General features: G+C 40.9%; 1 protein-coding gene across 2 annotated transcripts in view; it reads right to left on the reverse strand.

Moving 5' to 3' along the window:
* The window catches only part of SNCAIP (synuclein alpha interacting protein), a 91,430-nt gene extending 73,564 nt beyond the window's left edge, over positions 1–17,866 (reverse strand). The window contains exons 1-2 of one of the 2 annotated variants that reach the window (XM_035310107.1): positions 17,749–17,866; positions 17,072–17,145 (exon numbers count right to left, since the gene is read on the reverse strand). The gene's annotated coding sequence lies outside the window, so the exon portion shown is untranslated. The remainder of the gene's footprint in view (positions 1–17,071; positions 17,146–17,748) is intronic. The other variant, XM_035310108.1, reaches the window with a different exon arrangement.
* Positions 17,867–18,166: the final 300 nt, after the last annotated feature.

An 18,166-nucleotide genomic window follows, 5' to 3' on the forward strand; every position in this document is an offset into this window, starting at 1 on the left:
CTCCTTTCAGATAGTTGTAGAGAGTGATGATGTCTCCCCTCAGCCTCCTCTTCTCCAGACTAAACAACCCCAGTTCCCTCAGCCACTCCTCTTAACTCTTGTTGTCTTGTCCCTTCACCGACTTCATTGCCTTTCTCTGTATATGCTTGAACAACTCAATGTCCTTCTTGTAGTGAGGGGCCCAAAACTGAACACAGTACTCAAGGTACTCACCCGTGCTGAGTACAGAGCAACAATCACCTGCCTGTTCCTGCTTACTACACTATTTCTGATGCAGGGCAGGATGCTCTTGGCCACCTGGGCTCACTGCTGGCTCACATTCAGCTGTCTGTCATTGACCAGCACTCCAAGGTCCTTTTCTCCTGGGCAATTTTCCAACCACTCTTCCCCGAGCCTATACCACTGCATGTGGTTGTTATGACCCAAGTGCAGGACTCAACACTTAACCTTGTTGAATGCCATGTGATTGGGCTCTTGCCTAGCCAGATCCTCCTGCTGAACCTTCCTAAGTTTAAGCAAATTGACACTTCTGAAGTTCTTATCATCCACAGCCTTACTGAGAATACCCTTGATGCCCTCATCCATACCACTGATTAAAATGTTAAACAAAGCTGGCCACAAGACTGAGTCCTAGGGGGTGCCATCAGTGACTGGCCACCAAGTGGATTAACTCCCTTCACTAGCACCCTTTCAGTCCGGCCATCCAGACAATTCTTCACCCAGCAAACTGTGCACCTGTCTAAGCCATGAGCAGCACGGTTCTCCAGGAAATAGTATCAAATGCTTTGCTAAAGTCCAAGTAAACAACATCCACTACCTTTCCCTCATCTATTAAGTGGGTCATCTTGTCATAGAAGGAGATCTTCAGAGGTCCCTTCCAACCCTGGCCATTCTGTGAGACCAGGTTAGTCAAGCAGGACCTGTCATCCACAAACCCATACTGTCTGCATGTGATTGCTCAATTGTCCCATGCATGCTTGATGATGACATCCAAGATGATCTGCTCTGTAACCTTCCCTGGTACCAAGGTCAGACTGCCAGGCCCGCCATTCCCTGGATCTTCCTTCCTGCCCTTCTTGTAGACTGGTGTCACATTAGCTAACCTCCAGTCAATGGGGTAGCTGGTAAATTACTGGAAGTGGGGAGCACTTCTGACAGCTCCCTGAGAACAACTGGCCTCACTAATAAAGGCAGAGGCAAAAAAGGCATTAAGGACCTCAGCCTTCTCACCTTCCATCACTGTTTCCCCTCACATCCAATACAGGATGGACATTCACCTTAATCTCTCCTTTGCTATTGATGTATTTATAAATGCATTTTTTTTATTATTATTATTTTTTTTTTTTGCAGTAGCCAAACTGAGTTCTAGGTGGGCTTTGGCCCTTCTTGTTTTCTCCCCACACAACTTCAAAACAACTCTGTCATCCTCCTGAGTTGCCTGCCCTTTTTTCTACAGTTCATAAACTCTTTTTCTTCATGAGCTCCTGAAGAAGCTCTCTGTTCATCCAGGCCAGTCTTCCCCCCTGCCAGCTTGACTTTCAGTGCACTGTGATAGCCTACTCCTTTACCATTAAGGCTTTGTTCTTGAAGAGGAGTTCTGGCCTTCCTGAACCACCTCACGAAGGGACTCTGTCAACCAGGTCTGTAAATAGCCCAAAGTTTGCCCTCCAGAAATCTGAGGTAGCAGTTCTGCTAACCACCTTCCTTACTTCACCAGAGTGAAAACTCTGTAATTTCACAACTGCTATGCCCAAGATGACCTTCAGCCATCACAACACCCAAAAGTCCTTCACTAATTGCCAATAACAGGTCAGGTGAGAGAATTTCCCTAGTTGGCTCACTCACCACCTATGTCAGGACGTCATCCTCCACACACTACAGAAACTCTGGTCCCAAAATAGAGTTCATCTCTAACAGCCAAGTTCTCAATGTTCTGACCATTAATGAAGAATTTCACCCTCTTCAGCTGTTCAAACACTCAAAGATCCAACACAGTCACAAGTGCAGATGAGAAACTGGCCTTTGTGCACATGCAGAACCACTGGGCATTAAGGAGATTCAAAGAAATTACTAAGCTTATGACTTGTGGGATAGTTTCGATAAGAGGTCAATTCTGTTAAACCTTTAACTGCTAAAGATAGTAACATCCCCTGTCACCATTCAAATGGTGACAGAGCCCATCACCAAAACCACTTACTAAACCACACTTTTTCCTGCAAGATGACTGAATGTCCTGTTTGCCTGTAAGTTAGTTAAAGCTTGTACAAATTCTCTAAAAATGTAGCAGAACCTTTTAAGTGGTTATTTCCATGATGAGGAAACTGAATCTAAATAAGATCCATGTGCTCTTTCAGAATCAGCTGGCAGGCCCACTAGGACAGAAAAGACACTGTTGTGTACTTGTGTATATATGGAAACCAAGAGTGCATATGACAAGCATTTTACTGAATATCATGCACTATCTAATGTACTACAGAGCCTAGAATTCAAAATTACACTGAACAACCAACCAGTAAGGATTTGCGGCTAATATGACCGAGATTCACCTACCAGCCTGCAAAACAGAAATGCCAAATCAACCAGTCTCAAAAGCTGAACTCAGGGGAAGGTAACTAAGACCCTAGAAGTGGTGATATACATCCACTTTCCAGTTCAGAACTTTGAAAAGCTCCCTCTGAGTATAGAAAAGAGCAGGAGCTGATTATCCTCATGCTTCAACCAGTGAAGGACACAGCAACTCTGGCGCTCGCTGACAGTTCAGCTTCATCACCTCTCCCAGCCAGGACAAGGCACCTTAGAGTATTCCACAGGGCAAGAATGATGGATGCAATAAAAAGATGACTATTGCTTTCTTAATATAAACTAAATTTAGACTTCAGAGCAAGAAAGAGAATAACTTCCTTCTCTCTGCAGAATTACGGTGATGTAAGTACAGTACTGGCAATTTGTTTTTCACTTTCTCAATTTTATGGAAGTAATTTCCCTCAAAGCCAATTATTTATTATGCTGCCATCCAGGAGGCTCATGCCTTGGAAAATTTGTGATCTGCAAATATTTTTAAAAGATTTTGCAAGTACTATAATTTTTCAAGCATACTGTTTGTTTTAAACCTCTCCATATAGGGCAAAAGAATTTTTGAGTCTGTTGGTCCTAGTGAAACTTGCATTTTTCATGTTGCAGTTGGAAATCTAAAATACACTTAGGGAACATTGTATTACACGATACCTGTAGTTAAAACATTGTTTCACATTCTTCCTCATCACAGTCATCAATCTCAATGTGTTTTAAAAATTATAAAAGAAGGATTATTTTTTTTCTTAGATCCTGACCTCTTGCTTAAAGAGCTAAAATTACAGCAACAGGTTGATACTGCAGTATTTTCTTTTGCAGGTTCTCGTAGGATTAAATTTATGATTAATCACACTGCACTATCCCTACAAGTAAAACAGCCTCTGAAATTGCAAGATTTCCATAACACGTAAAAAGTAGTTCTGTTAAGGAGGCCTACAGAATGGCTTTTTTCTTTTCTTATCGAAGTGATGAATAAAAACAGTAAGGTCAATGAGTGGAGAAAAACTAAACAAAAACAACTGAATCAAAGGGAAAAAAATACATCTCCTGTCAAGCTATGAATAATTTCAACCAGAAACAAAATCTGGACCAATCAGTAATAAAGCAGAGCAAGAATAAGAGTGAGAAATCTGCCACTGAAATATTTAGGAACATTGAATATACAAAATCTCACATTTTAATTGGACAACTGTTAACTAGTTCATTGCATAACCTCTGTGCTTTAAAAATATTTTTGTAAGCAGAGCTACCCAAAGTAGTCTTCCAATATATTTGTTCTGAATATCAGTAATTTAATGACAACAATAAACCCAGGCCAAAATCACATATTTGCATACAGATTGGATGATTGCATACAATGAAGCTTTTCCTGGAAAATTATGATTGAGCAGAAATATCAGGAATTAACAATTCAATTCTTCTGTCATTTTAGAAATGTGAAATTTGAAGGGAAAAAAAAAAAAAAAAAAAGGCTTAACAAAGTAACCTTAAAAGATATTCCATCTGTTTTTTTCTTTAATTTCTGCACAATTTTAGGAAGAAAAAAAAAAGCCACTTTATCCTCCAAAGTGTAACTCCTCGGGGGGGGGAGAGCCAACACATTTGCAATTACTAGAAAAAGCCCACTAAAAATTGAATTTATGACTTTACAAGTGAAAATTTAGCTGCTGAACTAACAACCTCTGATACCAGTAAATTCTATGGCACAAATAAATTTTATTTCATGTTACCTATCCGCTCTACTTTAAATATCAATGGCAATGCAGGAAGTTCATAAATGTGAATACTCTAGAGGCTTACATGCATCACTGAGAACAGTAAAATGAATGGTTACACATCTGCAGTCTGAACTTTGAGATGAATACAAGCAAATTGTGAATGCGCATTTTTCAAATGATTGCGCTCATTATTTTCCACTGACTCATGGCTGTTGGCAGAAATGAATAATACATTTTAATATAGTATAGGGGTTCAACAATCAAATACAAAGAGTACGCATGGGTATTTATCCATCTTCTATGCATAACATAATACTAAAGCTATAGGTTGTCATCTGTTTTTAATACTAAAACACCAAATAATTTATAATACAGAACTGTAAAATATATATAGAACACTGCATCAATCATGTACAAGTACTAGTGCTGTTCAACATTTCTGTAAATCCTCCATTAAACTTAGATTTGAGACTGAACCAAAGACTTATATGAATCAAGTCATGGTTGCTTGGAACACTGGAACAGAGACATAAAATGTTGTTCTATTTCAGGTCAAGATTATTTGCAGTTCACTTCATTATTTCAAAGAATACTAGTGACTGAAATACAGCACAATCCACATTAAAGATAACGCTTATTTCTTTTCCTTAATTCAGGAACTACTAAATGGCAATTGGGGTATCAGCTGACAGAACTCCTGAGTTGTTTGATGCCATGGGTACTCTCCTAATGTAAGCAAAGAAACAGCAGAGCTTTGTGCAGCTATATAGCAACACTGTCAAATAAGAGGGAGTTAACTATCTGAATGCCAACACAGTCTTGCTTTGCTCCTCTTACACATTCCACATCAAGTCCCATAATGCACCATAGACCTTTAGTCAAGACAACGAACATGACTCCTTTGTATGGAAAACACACAGGAAAATGAAAATTCAACCACTACACCCTCAACGGCTGCTAAAAGTGGCTGCCCATGAATCACCTTATACCATTCCACAACATCATAAAATTTTACCAAAGCAAAGAAATACTACATGAGAAAGTGTGTGTGAGCATAGCGGTATTTCCTTGAACAAAACTTCAGAAGAATGAATTTTCAGGAAAATTGAACATAACACTGAGAAATTTAATGGTGACATATCATTCCCAATCAACTCCAGAAGAAATATACATGACATTTTGTTTTAACAATAGTCATATAGTACTCCAGGTACAATTTGAAAAGTACTGTGCTGTAAAAACATTCACAACTTCTAAAGTATTTGGCAAAGGTAATGAATATCCACCATCTGTAGAGCTGTTGCAAGTTCATGAGCTACAGAAATAAAAAAAAAGATGCCTTCTTTTGGTAGCCTAGCTCTCATGCAAAATCCAAAAATAATACTCCCTAGCAATGGCATCCACCAGGAATCAGATACTTGGCCCCAAAATACGATGGAGCAGCAAAGGGCTTATTTCAAGTACCACGGCTAATGTAGGCTCCAGCGCTCATGTTAGGATGAAATCAACCATAGCAGAACTCAGTCTTTCCAAACCATGTGTTGGTCTTTGGGGAGGTGGGGAATTCTGTGTCAACAGCTTTATAGAGCAGATGTGACTCATTGCACTCTCATTTAAAATCAGAAATTCAGGTCTCTCCTTTTTCCACTGAATCAATGGCAGCAGCACTGGGGGCTCTAGCACTGCAGTAGCAACTGTACAGAAGATATTTCTACAGTCAGTAAAATCAGTTCAACTAAATCATAGTACCTGATACTGCCATTTCATGACATGACATTCACATCCTGACTTTTGCTTGTCTCGTTAGTGCCATGCAACACACTTATTGAACTTATCTTCCACAGTGGCCCCGATCACAGAAAAATATGGAACTAATTTAATCAGTACACCATCCCCATAAATCTTCCTAAGCTTCTTTTTCACTGAAGAACACATTTCATCTATAACTGTTTCAATAAACCAAGTAATGTGAGATATCATTGCTCAACATATTTTGAATGCTGACAGCATCTTTAGGTTATGTTTTTTTCATTACTATTATTATTACTATTATTAAGATCAGAAAAAGGCATTTTTTTCAAACACTTCCCTATGTCTTTCATTTTCTCATTTAAATTCCTCAGCTCAATTCAATAATCATCCATTAGAATTTCAACACCCTGTAGTCCCACAGTGGTCTGTTCAATTACTTTTAGAAATATCTTGGGAAAGTACTAATGCCAAATGGTACTCTCTTAAGTCTGTAACATTCAAATACTGTATTAAAAATCAGTAATTTAGAACTTGCCTCATTTATATTTGCCTGCCAAAGTATATATCCTGAATTTAGTTCCATTACAATTTTTTTGCTTCATATAAGCTTTAATTATAAATTCAAGGGAAAACTCCTATGTAAGTAACATTCCATTCAATGTTCACAGTATGTGGAGTGTATCCACCATTTGTGCAAAGCCTACGCACTGCACTGCTCATATGCAAAAGGCGTGTTTCTCTGATACATGGCCATGGCCAAACCACTTTCCCACTCTGTTCTCTATAACCAATTCTTCACACACACACCACTTTAAAAAAAAAAAAAAAAAGCGCAAACAAAACCAACAACCTTTGGAGAATCACGTTTACTGCCCCATCACTTGCACACTGAAATTCACCAGAATGTTCAAACAGTTAAACTCTACCAACCAAGAGTACATGCAGATACAGACTGTACTCCAAATGCAAAGAGAAATGTCCCAGTGATGTGAAGTGGGTTTTGCTCTCAGCTGGGATCTGGTGCACTGGTGAGCAACCAGCAATGCACTTATATTCGGTAAATGAGTCAGCCTCAGGAAGGGCACATTATGCAAAGCATGTATCTAAGTATACTGTGGCCAGAGCCAAAACAAAACAAACAAACAAAAAAACAACAAACCCTGAGTCAAAAGCTTTTCCACAAAAAACCTGACTTTTCTTGTTACTTAGACCACCCCACTTTCATTTGAGACTGCAGAATGAATTACATGAATTTGGTTGTATGCATATATTACTATAGGTACATACTTTTAAAACAAGCACGTACTTTAAAAAAACATTTAACAATTTTACCACAAATAAAGGCATTCATTTCTGACAATTAACCCTGGAACTTGATCATTAACATCTATGCAAGTGTCTTCATTTTGATAAAATTAAAATGGACAAAGGACAAAAAACGTGACAAATTTTTCACATTCTACTCCCTAAACAGAGCCTATGATGTTGCAGACTAAAATTATTAGAAGTTAAACCAGTAGTTTCATAGAAATTGGAAAATTCAGAGATTAACAACCAAATTATTCTTGAGACATGTTTGTGCCCCTGAGATCAGAAAGTAGTCTTTTTAAACTGTCATGACTCTTTTTTAATTAGAATAATTGGAAATAGACTGCCACTGCACTTCTGCAGTTATACAGTGCTGTAGTACTGCTTCATTGCTATGAATACTATTTGTTTTAAACCATATGGGCAGAAGGTACAGCATAATATTAACACTAAGAGGTACAGACATTAGAACTATAACAAAACTAAATTCTAACTGTAGAAGTATTAAGTTGTACTTTAGTACTGTCTTCTTTTATGGATTCTTAAAAAAACCTTTAAAAATTTAACATAGTTTCAAAATTGAAATTTAATTAATAGATGTCACTACATCAAAACCTACCATTTTATATAATGTGTGCATTTGGGACATTCCTTTACTCATATTGACTTTGATATAGTCTAACAGAATTACCACAATTTAGTGTTGTTCAAAGGGATACCTACCTCATACGGGGCAGAACCAAAGCTATTCAGAAAATCAGGAAGCTATTTTCATTTCCTATTTCCCCCTTCCAGCATTTACCTAGCCAAGTCTTGTTTATTTTAGTTTGTCTAAGCCCTAAACTGAATGGAAGATCATTTACATCTTCACAGCACTTTCAAGGATGCACATCTGTATTGTCCAATTATCTCACCTGCAGTTGTTAATTCATCCACAACCTCCATTAAAAGATATTAAAGCATTATTGACCCCATCTAGAAACTGGAAACAGAGACAAAGGGACTTATAGGAAGCCACAGAATAGTGCACTAGAAGGGTTAGGATCAGAAACGGCATACAACATTACCTGTGTATCTCTTCCTATCTCCAGACCGTGTTTATCACTGCCAGAAATGGGAGACAGCTCTCACTGCAGTTCATTTCCTTTACATAGCAAACACCCAAGAGACTTAATTTAGGCAACCTGAATGTGACAGCATTCAGGTTTTGTGGCCACCTGCCACATAATAAATTGGGTTTCTTGCTTAGCATCATGCAAGACCGCCACCACAGAGGCCGGGACACAGACTGGTCAATGTTCCCTTGTCTGTATTAATTACAATGACATCTCTTTATTCCACAGTGTTGCCTGGCCCATTATCTATGCTCTTTCCAGCTCTCCTGTCAAACGAGTCAAGATATCTGTTAAACAACCCTGACCACTATGCAACCTGCCAAAAGGAGAGAGAGTGAGAGCAGCACAAACTGCCACAGTAAATCCTCTCTCTCTCATGTTTGTTCGTTTGTGCATTTATTAATTTGAGAGCATCTGATTTTGTAGCCATCGCAACATCTACTATCGTCTTCATCACCTACCATCTTCTAACATCTTCTAACTATGTATGTGATTTCCAATGACGGATGTTTTTTCCTCAGGAGCTTCACCTGCAATGAAACACCGAGTTGTCTACCAGCATATAGCCAGCTTTGTGTGTAACGCACAGTCCTGCAGGAGGGCTCCTGTAGCATTATGCAGGATGAGTAAGGGGAATGAAGAAGATTAAGCACCCCACAGGTAATGTACTCAAACTCTAGCACCTTCAAACCATGAAGGTGCTGGTGCTGTTCAGGAAAGGGCTAGACCTTTTTCATAAAGCAAAATAATAGGTAATGTTAGATTTCCATATTACAAAATGATACTGCCAGTAACAATTCTATTACCCCAGTTCCTGAATACATTTTCTCCTCATTTTACAGAACGATAAGTGAAAAGCTTAAGATAACTCATTCAAGGTCCCCTGGTGTGAGAATCAGACTTAGCAGGTACATGCTTACATCTTGTGCTCCATCCAATGTACCAAAGCATTTTCCTCTGGAGGGCATCAAGTACAACCATAATATTTTTATTTTTCATTTTTTAAGGAAAAGATAACTATTAAGGAAAATACTTAAGGAAAGTATATCCACTTAAGGAAAGATGAGTATTTATTTCAGTACAATAATTTATCCAGAGACAAAATATTTTCTTGGCAGATAAGTAAGTGCAACATTCCACCAGGCTGAAACGCTCAGCTTCACCTTATTCTTCTATAACATGCCTCATGTCACAGAAACATATGCCTTGTTAGAGTCTATTTTGTACTCCTCTTTGTGAGACAATACTCACTTTTATGTGAAATATTTTCATGGCATGAAAAAAAATTGCATGAAAACATTTTTTTATGTCCTAACCTCAATTTCCAAGCCATCTTTTCTAAGGGTCTTAGTTAAATAATATGGAAATTACACAGTAAAAAAGAAAGTGACAGTCAGCAGATCTTTTCAGACTATATCCTTAGATACAGATCATTTTTGTTGTTTTCTGTTGCTTTTTGTTGTCACTGTTTGTTTGCTTTTAAGTCAGAAGGAAAGTATATTTCTGAATAAAAAATACTAAAATCTAATGTGGAAGTACACTTGCTGCTGTCAAACTTTGTTCTCTCTACCTTAAGCGGAAGCACATTTCACTGAGAAGGCTGTGGATTAACTTAATAATTAATCTGACAAAGCAAAGAAATAATCATTATTATACCCATAATGAAATGAAATGAAATTCCCAAGGAAATCTCAGCAGGGCAGGGCTCTTCCTTGAAATATATATATATATATATATATATTTAAAAAAAAAAAAAAAATGTTTACACACAACCGGTTGAAAATGCAAACCTTTTAAAAAATGAAATACAGTGTTTTATATATGGTAAATGGTTGTTATGCAGATTCACAAGTAGCCACGTTATTGTAGTAACTGATATTTTTCACAAAAAAATATTTTTTTCATATAACTCTGGTCCAAATTCAATGCTTTCATGTAGAATATTATAAAATGATAACTTTCTGACATTGCTCTGTTAATCTGGTCTCTTGTACTGATTTTACCTCTTGCAAAAACCTGTGGCCTGGGGCTGGAGGTTAAGGCTGAGCTAAATAATCTAACTTGGAAAATTGACTATAACATGAATTTTGTAGTGGAACATTGCCAGAAGTCTCTCCTATCTTTTGGTGCCCTCCCTATAATTCCCTACAAAGGAATTCATAAATAAACAACTAAAATCAGTGGAAAAGAAAATTAGTATCAGTACAAAGACTAAGGGACACATAACCAGATGCAGAGCATCCACAGACAACATAGCAGAGAAGTAGTGGGCATGAAGTCATGAACTGATTTCAACATGTGTAGGAGTATCCATGGTAGTGCTAATCTAGACAGCACAGTTAAAAATAGCAGTGAAGACAGATGAAAGCAGCCATCAGCATGGCTTAATGATCTGTTTGGACAGCCCGCCCTTATATCTAGGCTGGTATATCTTCAAATCATTTATACATTAAAGGTAGAATCACATAATCATCTAGTTCGGAAAAGATCACGAAGTCCAACCATCAGCGTGACCTACCAAGTCCAACCACTAAACTATGTCCCTTAGCGCCGTGTCCACATGCCTCTCGAATACTGCCAGGGATGGAGACTTCACCACTCCCTTGGGCAGCACCTTCCAATGCTTGAAAACCTTCAAGAAATTCCTCTTAGTGTCCAATCTAAACTTCCTCAGTGGAGAAGGACCATTTTTGGACCTTGGACCTGTTCAGCTTGTTTTGCTCTTTTCCTTTTTTTGAGACCTCTTGTAGTCACTGTCAGCTTTGTCATCATCTGCTCTTAAGTAGTACAGATTTGACCACATGAAGCTGCAGTCACGCTACTCAGTTGCAGCATAGACACATACAGAAAATGTGCTACTGTAGATACATTTGTCTAAAGACTGCATTTGCAAAAAAAAAAAAAAAAAAAAAAAAAAAAGCCTGGGAACATAGTGTAAAGCATATGGGACCTGATGAGGAACACATGCTTGAGAGAGTGTCCATTTTACTAAATTGCATCAGCAGGGCATGATCTCTCTCAACACAACTTGCTTTCCTTGAACTCCTGGACAAAATGAGAAGTTGCTGGTTGGCCTTTCTTGTGGGGATTGGCAGAGTCAGGACAGATTAATCCGAATGTTCAGGTACAGTGACTCACCTGGTTTTAATGTCTAATGCAGAGATACTGTTATACTCTCCAGGCAGCTGGAGGCAACTGTATTAGATGTAAATGGCACTCACTCATCTTCATAAAGGACTAATGCCAGATGCCTAAATCCTAATCTAAGGAGGCACTTTAGTTATCTGCTGTTTCAAGGCCAGTTATTTCAGAAGAATATCAAGACATCAGTAACGCCTTCAACCATAACCACTGTTAACAGAGGCAGAACTTACTGCAATGCAGGAACCCAGCAGTTGATAAAGTCCTTTAAATTCAGGACCTTATCCCCTCAAATGGTGGTTTGTCATACAGGGAGCTACAAACACTAAGAAAGGGCAGTCAAGGATGGCTCATGACAGTTTGTCCAGCTAGTGACCAGAAGGATTTACTCACATTCATAACCCGTATACTGAGTGATACACTCCAGGGAGATTTTGTGCCCATTTTGCTAAATCACAGCCAGAACATAAGTTAAGAAGGAACACTTAAGTGTTAAGTCTTAAGGCATGCTTAGCTGCCTTAAGAGGGGAGTGCAAAGACAAACAAGCTAGTTTTGTCTCAGATAACAGCAGTTCTGGTTGGAATCAAATCACAGCAGCAGGGATTACATCAGGGCTAATTTACCACAGGAAGAAGTGAGGTAGTGAGAGGCAGAAAGTTCCGGGCACACAGATAAGAATCCAGTGCTGCTGTCTGTCTGCAGAAGCCCTGAGCACACACACGGCCACGCTCCACTTTGCTGTTCAGATCCAGGCATCACAGCATATGGTCCCAACTAGAACTCCAGACGCTTGGGCAGCACTGCTCAAGCCATTTCATCTAAGGACTGTTCTGTGAGGTACTTTAATAAGAAGTGCAGTGAGGCAGTGAGTTAACTCCTACACAATGGGAACACCACAGTAAAGACCAGAAATACTGTTCCAATTGCATTGTTTGCTCACGTGCTTCAACTGCAACCTTCAAGAACAACTGTGAGGAAGTGGATGAGGGTTTAATTCCTACCTCTCTTCAGTCTTGGAGATGACACTTTATGGAGATGGCACATATGGAATGAACAGAAACACATTATTAAAGCTTTTCAAACTGCTGAATTTGTGTCACATATACCTGCAGCACATTCATAATGCTGAACAATAAGTAATGATTTCATATTAATTTCTGAGATAATGGTGCTACCAAAAATCTTCTCAAGATTTGTTGTATTGAGCAATTTGTAAACAAGGCCTTCCTGAACCTAGAACTAAAGAGTAAATTTAATGCCAAAAGTAGCATCGTTACCATTCACCAAAGATACAACATGATACACTAACACAAATGAACATTAACAGGAACATATTGAACTACACGCACAGATTTCAACGTTTAATTTTTGGAACAGCACCACATGCTCTGTAACAGCGCATCACAAATTTGGTTCTATTTTACCTTGTGACTAATTGCTTTACCAGCATATATATATATATATATATTTATCCAATATCTGGCCTGTTCAAACAAAACAGAAACTACTGTTACCATAATTAGACTAAGAGGTGGTTCTCCCTTTCCTAAGGGTGCCCTAAGACGCCATACACAAATAATTAATACAAGCACGTATATGGAGCAATGAAAAACAAACTCAGCCTTCTGAGAATTTTGCTATCAAATTGCTGTAAGGAAGTACTGCATCAAGATGTTATAGAGTGCATCATATCCAAATGGGCAGTGAACAGCTGAATCCTCCTTTGTCTAACCTGTTGCTCGTTTCTTGGCTACATTGCCCCTCTTTGTTCACATCTGCCACAAGACTGCCCATTAATTTAGACATCAATGATGTTAACCAGGGGGTCTAGGTAACTATGGTTCTACAGATATAAAGCTAAAAAACATTGTCAGAGCTCATGATTGCAAAATGTATTCACATTTGCTTGTATTTATCCATCACAAAAATCCTTCACCTCTAATTTAAAATCTGGTTTAGGTTAATCAAAAGCAAATAATTAATTTTGTAAGTATAACTCCATTTTGTAGTGATTCCATGCTGTAATTAAAGATAAATTTATGCCCATGTCCTAGCAACAAGCACAAGTATTGTGCTCTATCCAGCGCTCAACATGTGAGTTACTAGAATGACAATTTCCTAATATTCAATGCAATTAGCACATGTATCTTAGGACTACCTGAATGCACAAATGGGGGGAAAAATAATCAAATGTCTAGCGTAAGTACAATAGAACTGCAGGTCACAGAGTATGACATGCAGCCTATTTACCTTGCTAGTACTCTTCTGCTTCTGAGTGCACTGTATTTCCCAATTGTGCTTTGTTCTCTCTCTCTCTTTTTTTTTTTTTTTTTTTTTAATTAAATCCTGGACACAGCACTTACAAACATTCACATAAATCTCTCATCACAATGACAGCTTTAATATTCAAAATCTTGGGCCAAATCAAAGTAACTCTTAGGCTTTTTATAAATTTACTACTGTGACTACAACTGGTACTGTGTAGCATACAAAAGGCAGAACACTTAGGTTTGTATTTTACTAAAGAAAACGTGAGATATGTACATGCATGTTGAAACATGACAGCAGTTTTATGTTGTTATTCTGGATAGTTAAAGGTTTTTCCCATTTTTAAGAAAAATGCCCGCCATTACAGCCAGATCCCACAAAAGGCCTTATGGATGAATAACCAACAGGGCAGTATAACTCCAAATTATAATCATGTGCATAGTGTTGTCATGCACATGCGAGAAAGCTATGCAGCACAGATGTAAACACAGATTGCTAAAATGGTAGAGTTGAAGGGAAGTGTTAAGTTCCTGACTATAATTTCATTTTAAAGGACAAGTTCCAAATTGATAGAGTAACAATAGAACAGATGGGGAGGGAGGGATTTATATACAAGGAGAGGTCATGCAATACATTGTATTGAGTTTAAAAGATAAGTGAGACAATGCCTTTTTCTGTGTATAAACAAAGAAAAATAATGCCAGCATTTCAACTGCAATCAAGAACTGAGGAGGAAACGAAACTGGAAAGGAAATGCTTAGGGCAAACCTTACAAAGCTAATGCTGCATTTTAACCAGCAAAACACATTTCAAGTGTTACCCAGCAATTCTATATGAAGTGCAAATACACCAAGTTCATATTCAAAATAAGCTTTCATAAATGGTCCTTAATACACAAGAAAATATACCTAATGAATGACTGACTGTCCCAGCCGCCAAGCTATGACACCTAATTTGTACTTCTCTTTAGTAACTGAGAGATTTCCATACCTCAGAATCACTTATAACTTTGGAAGATGAGCTTACAGTTCCACCTCAGACAGGTAAGCAGCAGGTGATATTTCTACTAGAATAATTAATTATTTTTTTCCCCATCGGTTAAAAACTCTCTTGGGACCTAAAATCAATAAGGTATGTGATGTATGTGTTTTATCCTCATGGTTTCCCAGTTCCTTCCATTGTGCACACAAATCTATTGCACAGCTACATTTGCATTGAAAGAGATATTCCCTTGTGTTACTATGCACCTGTTCCATGTAAGCCTATCTTCTCTGCCTCCTTTGAGAAGCAGATATATCTGCCAGAAAAAGAGCAAGCCTGGACACAACCTTCTTACAAGTTCTCTTGCCAATTATCTCAGGATAATTTCCCTTGGTTTAGCTATGAGCCTGTTCTGATGAGTGAAAAGAATGGCTACACACCCTTCCAAAATCTATTAATTCCCAATGCTTTCTTACCATATTTTTCACCTTGACAGTGAAAATACATATCAATTGTATAAAATCTCTATTTTCTAAGTAAAACACAGTGAAGCATTGGCAAACTGGCTTCTTACAAAAAAACTTTTCCCCCCCCCCCCCCCAAATAGAAGATTTCTTTTACTTAACAGCAATTAATATGGCTTTGTAAGGGAAGAGGAGACGATTCCCATTCTGCCAATTTCAACTGTAACCCAGAAAAGATACAGACTTTCGGTAAATAAATCAAAAATTATTTATTTAAAGTGGATTTAAAACCAAGCCGTAAATAAAGCTGAAATCAAAATGGTAGGTTTTCCTCTCTCTTTCCCTTCTCCTTCCTGTAACCATGCTAGTGATTCACGGATGTCTTCTGGAGCTTCAGGCAGGTAATCAGAGACAGACGGCCAAGGGAATAGAGCTCTGCTGCACATTCCTTCTAGTCAGCTGAAACACCCAAAAACAGAGTGAGGGGAGATAATGCACTGCATTCCCAGGGACTGCTGGAACTACGGGTCTTTGTGCTTATGCACTGAGGTGCACTACGCCTGCACTGGTGTCACCAGTCCAATTATACGCGACACCAAATGATGCCACCGCTATGAGTGCCAGCACCCCTGCAATATTCCCAACACATCTTCTGTGCTGTTCTCCACCACAGTTGTGCATCCCACGCAGGGCTGCTTCTGCCTCTGCACTCCTGCGACTTGCTGGCATCTCACCACAGCATCAGACAGCACTACTCAAACATCCCTGCTACAGAGGACACAAACTAAAGCAGCTGCAGCAAGGCTGTCATGCTTTCCCTTTCCTGCTTCTAATCAAGCAAATGTCCACACAGGATGAAGCTGCTGTGAGTGTAGACAGAACAGGGATGTCCTGTGTGAGATGGTGAACGGTACCACCGCGGGCAGTATCCCACATGCCTGGGAAGAAGTGATCCCAAAATACCATAGCTGCCTCGTGCTACAGAGTTTTGCGTGGGGACAGGTTTTAGCTCCCAGTAAGGCTGGACAACTGGGAAGCAGAGGGGCAGTAGGAGAGACTTCATAGCTCCTTGAAGTTCTGCTCATGCCTTGCCAAAAATGATTATAAAGTACGTAGATATTTGGGATTCTCGTTCCCCAATCATGAAAAAAAATAAATGAGAAATTACCCATCACTTTTTCACAGTACCCAGGGGAGGTTCTGCATCTCCAAAGATACCATTCAGTCACCTCGTCCAACTGGTTTACCTTTTACATGTGGCTCGCGAGCTCTGAATCAGGTCCCAAAGAAATCAAGTCATACTTACCACATCCTTTTCTGTTCTCAGAGACAAAACACTGCTAAGGACAGGAGCCATTGCTATCTAGTTTATCACCTTCTACATGACTTCCTTACCTGAAAGACTGTCTTTCTCCCTACGCCAAAATCCCAATTACAATATTTTGAGTAGCCCACACTGGGCTACCCACTGTCTGACAGGCTGGTCCCCTGGAGGCTTCTCGGACTGGGAGAGAACTCTTCACTGGCCCCTTCCTCTGAAACGTGCCTATTTTACCCACCCTCTCAGCAAGATACAAGCCACATCCCCTTTTGCTGCACATTGAGCCAATGGCATAGATCAGAAATCACAAAGACCCGAACAACCTCACAGATCTGCTGGCTTACGGTATCACCAGCGACTGGGCGAAACGTAGCAGCCTGTTCGCATAAGCCAGTTTTTGACACCAGAGAATGTGCAGACGAGAAACATACCACGCCTTACGAGGAGCGCTGAAAACTATTCCTTTTCGCAGCAGGCACGGATGCTGTGCGTTAACCGGAGGAATCTGTAAAGGAAAAATTGCTACTTAATTTCCGAACGGTAACGAGAGCGGCGAGACAAGTTTCTTCTTGACAACTGGACGGGTCAAACCCTAATTGCTTTGCACGGGAAGCCCTTCTCACCGAAAGTCTTTCTGAGCTAGGTACCGAGGTGTCCCTCAGGACCAGGTGTCCGGTTTAGGGGGCAGAGCCCCGGGCACGCCTGCAGCACGGCACCAGGCGCACTCGCGGACTTGGCAGCACGGGAAGCCGGGCGGCGCGCCGCGTTCACGGCAGCACAGGCAGGCAGCGCGGCGTGCACGGCCGCCGGCACGGCTCCCGGCGGGGATTCTGGGGACGGGGGCGGCTTGTTGAGCAGCGCCCGCGACAGCGACGCCGGAGCCCGCCGGGGAGCGGGTCCGCAGGGCCGGGCCCGGTCGCCGCCGCCTCCTCCTTCCCCCGCGTCGCGGGCGCCTCGAGACAGCAGCTCCCAGCCCCGGTCCGGTCCCGGTCCCGGCCCCGGCCGCGGCCCCGCACCGAGCCGAGCCCCCCGGCCTCCCCCGGCCCTCCCCGGTGCCCCCAGACCCGCTGCAGCCGCCACAACGCGGCCCCGCCTCGCCTCGCCTCACCTCGCCGCGCCGTTAAACGGCCGCTCAACGGCCGCCGCCGGGTGATGGAGACGGGGACGGGCCCAGGTGACGCCTCCCCGGCACGGCGCGGGGGGACCCGGCCACGCCCCCCCGCGGCTGGTCACGCCCCCGGCCGATCCGTGGCCACGCCCCCTCCCCGCGGCTCCCGGGGCGGCGGCCGCTGCGTCACAATGCGGGAGGGAGCGGGGCGCTGCGGGAGGGGAGGGGGCGCGGGGACGGCGGCACGTGACCGGGGGGGGAGGGGGGGCGCGGCCCCGGGCGCGAGGCGCGGGGGGATTTGGGGGGGGGTCGGGGGGGGGCGAGGGGGAGCTTTGTTTTATTTATTTATCGCTTCTATTGTTCTGCGCTTTTTTTGGCCTTTTCTAACACGGTTTTAGGTGTCTTTACGTTTTGTAAG

The sequence above is a fragment of the Oxyura jamaicensis genome, chromosome Z, assembly GCF_011077185.1.
Source record: "Oxyura jamaicensis isolate SHBP4307 breed ruddy duck chromosome Z, BPBGC_Ojam_1.0, whole genome shotgun sequence".
NCBI classification, from domain to species: Eukaryota; Metazoa; Chordata; class Aves; order Anseriformes; family Anatidae; genus Oxyura; species Oxyura jamaicensis.